The sequence below is a fragment of the Dioscorea cayenensis genome, chromosome 4 (genome assembly GCF_009730915.1).
Source record: "Dioscorea cayenensis subsp. rotundata cultivar TDr96_F1 chromosome 4, TDr96_F1_v2_PseudoChromosome.rev07_lg8_w22 25.fasta, whole genome shotgun sequence".
NCBI classification, from domain to species: domain Eukaryota; kingdom Viridiplantae; phylum Streptophyta; class Magnoliopsida; order Dioscoreales; family Dioscoreaceae; genus Dioscorea; species Dioscorea cayenensis.
Genome location: NC_052474.1, coordinates 15,420,890 through 15,424,128, shown reverse-complemented (window position 1 = coordinate 15,424,128; position 3,239 = coordinate 15,420,890). Strand labels below are relative to the sequence as shown.

At 41.9% G+C, this 3,239-nt stretch overlaps 1 non-coding gene across 1 annotated transcript; it reads left to right on the top strand.

Moving 5' to 3' along the window:
* Positions 1-1,477: 1,477 nt before the first annotated feature.
* On the top strand, positions 1,478-1,584 carry LOC120259772. Its single transcript, XR_005536323.1, has one exon. It is a non-coding gene; the product is annotated as a small nucleolar RNA R71 (small nucleolar RNA).
* The last annotated feature ends 1,655 nt before the right edge of the window (positions 1,585-3,239 follow it).

The window sequence follows — 3,239 nt, the reverse complement described above, 5'->3', positions numbered from 1 at the left end:
CTCCGCCGTCCATGTCAATCAAGGCTTTGGAAGTCCGCAAAAATGGCCTCCCAAGTATCAAGGGTACATTCCCATCCTCATTGACGTCTAGCACTATTAAGTCAACCGAAAAAATGTACTTGTCCACCTTGACAAGCATGTCTTTGATGATGCCCCTCTGATGTCTCACCGTTTGGTCCGCCAATTGCAAAGTCATCCGAGTGGGTCTAGGCTCGCCCAAGCCTAAATTTTGAAGGAAGGTGTATAGCATGGCGTTGATACTGACCCCTAAGTCCGCCAATGGCATTTCTTCACCTAGATTGCCAATATTACATGGAATGATGAAGCTTCCCGAGTCTTTCTTCTTGTTTAGCATATTCTTTTGCAAAACTACCGAGCAAGATGCATCTTAAATCACTGAAGCATTCTCCTCTGACTTCCTCTTGTTGGTTAACAAGTCTTTCAAGAATTTTGCATACTTAGGCATTTGGGCGAATGCCTCAACAAAAGAAATATTAATGTGGAGTTGCTTGAACAAACTCAGGAACTTCTTGTACTGTTCATCCCCTTGGTCATTCTTCAATCTAGACAGATAAGGGATTCTTGGCTTTAAAGGTGGGGGTGTCACCTCCTTCTCTTTGCTTGCTCCCTTCTCAACCTCTATAACCTCGGGTGTGTGTTCATTCGGCTTCTCACTCAGAAGCTTACCCTCAACCTCATGACAACTTCTCAAAATGATAGCCTTCATATGCTCTCTAGGATTGGTCTAGGTATTGCTTGACAAGTTTCCTTGTGGTCTCTCGGATAGAGACTTTGCAATTTGCCTCACTTGATTCTCAGGATTATGCAAAGAGTTGGTATGATTGCAAAGTATAGCCTCAACTGATTGGAACCTTGTATCAGATGATTGCACAAACCTAGTTAAGGCCTTCTCCAAATCATTCATTCGGGTCTCCAAACCTGAAACTCAGTTCTCCATGTTTAAGGCTTGCTGTTGCTGTTGGAAACCCGGTGGCCCTATGGCCTTTTGTGGACCCTGGTTGTTCCACGAGAAATTGGGATGACTTTTCCAACCCGGATTATAGGTATTACTTTATGGGTTTCCTTGTTTCCCCATGCCATTACCCACAAAATCGACATTCTCAATCGAAGATGCATCACCAATAAAGATCGGGCAATCGGAGGGAGCATGTCCTCCACCACACCCGGTGCAAGTAGTCATGGCCGCCACTATATTCGAAGTTAGGAGATCTAATTTCTTACTCAATAATTCCACTTGAGACGCCAATGAGGTTATTGCATCTATCTCATGGAGGCAGACCACCTTTTTATTCTCCCTGGCATTCCATTGGTAGTTATTTAACCCCATTTCTTCAATTAGTTGACGAGCCTCATCGGGGGTCTAGCTACCTAAAGTACCTCTTGCTGCCGTATCCAAGAGTTGCCTTGTACTCGGATTTAAACCGTTATAAAAGGTCTGAACAATCATCCACTCTGGAATCCATGTTGCGGGCACTTTCTCAGGAGCTCCTTAAACCTTTCCCACGTCTCAAATAGGGACTCTAATTCCAATTGTACAATGGATGAGATCTCATTCCTAAGCTTTTCAGATTTTTCAGGAGGGAAATATCAGGTAAGAAAAGCTTCTACCATCTCCTCCCATGTTGTAATCGAGGCTCTAAGTAATGAGTGTGACGATTGCTTCACTGTCCCTTTCAAGTAAAATGAGAAGGCTATCAACTAGATGGCATCATCCGTCACTCCGTTTATCTTCACATATCACACACCTCGAGAAAGTTCTCTATATGATTGTTTGAATCCTCTTCGGCCAAACCATTGAACTTTGCAGATTACTGCAACATGTGGATGAATGCCAGCTTCAGCTCAAAGTTCTGAGTTGCAATCGGGGGATGAACAATGCTCGATTGTGTCCCCAATACTGAAGGTTTGGCATAATCGGATAATGTCCACTGCTGCACATTCTGTTATGCCATGTTTTTAGATTCTTCTATTCCCAAATCAGCTAGATTAGATTGTTCTTGCACAGGTTCTTTCCCTTTTCTTCTAAGTGTATGTTTGAGCTCCGGATCTCCTTCAATCAATATCGAAGTGTTCCCTCAGGTCATAACCTGGAGCTACACCAAAAGAAAGAAAACAAAAATCAGAACGATGATAGAAAAGAAGATATGAAATTGAATGAATGAATAGCTAAGAAAACAAAGTGCAAAGTATTTCTAAATGCCTACTCCCCGGCAATGGCCCCAAAAACTTGACACGTCCGCATATATGTGTAAACCTCAAGTAAACAGGTGTCAAAGTAATAATCCCAGATGAGTGGGTATCGTATCCACAAAGAGTAGGCAATAAAGACACTTAAGTGGTTTCTTAACTAATGTGGAAGATGAATAGTGATAAGTGTGACAAAATATGAAATAACGAAGATAAAAGCAACAATATAGAAAGCACAGGTAAAGGAGAAGGTAAGGCAGTTGATAAAGATGTGGTACCCGGACATTAATCCCCCTAGGACAAACATTTCAAGTGCAACAACCTTTGATTATACTTCCTAATTGATGCAACAATGAGTCATGGAAATCCTTAATTACATGATCCCAAATCTAAGGTCAACCACTGATAACTCTATACATGTCCCGGAGAAGAGATTGAATAACCTGTTAACCTCGCACTCGCATAGAATTGCAATGAGCTCTAGGGATTCCAAGCGATGGACAATATTCCTATGGTCCAGGTGGAAGATCCTAAGCAAAAATTAAGCCCTAGGTGCTAAAATCACTTCAATGCTTTACTCCGTAGCACTCGCAACTAAGCCCCAGCGGAACGTCATCCCTTAGCCCATTCACTCTATTATGGCCCAAAAGAACTATTGGAATGTGGAGGTAGGATAGATCACATCGGAGGGGAAAGGGAAGGCTCCGCTACCTCTAGACTCACCCTCTTAACCATCTCCAATCTAGCTTTGTCTAACTCTCATGGTGTGTCACTCACTCACAAGAGTTACCAACAAGAACTCTCAACCCTAGTGTCACTCTAGGAGAGTATTCATACAATCAATTATCCAAGATTGGAAATCACAATAAACATAAATTAATTGAAAGCATAATAAAGAGATTCAATGAAATGAATACATCCTAGGGTTCACAAATACCCAAGTAACCACTAGGGGTTTAGCTCTCCATGGAGCTAGATTTAATCAATGAAATCGAATGTAAAAAAAAGGATCCATAGAAAAACCCCTTGTT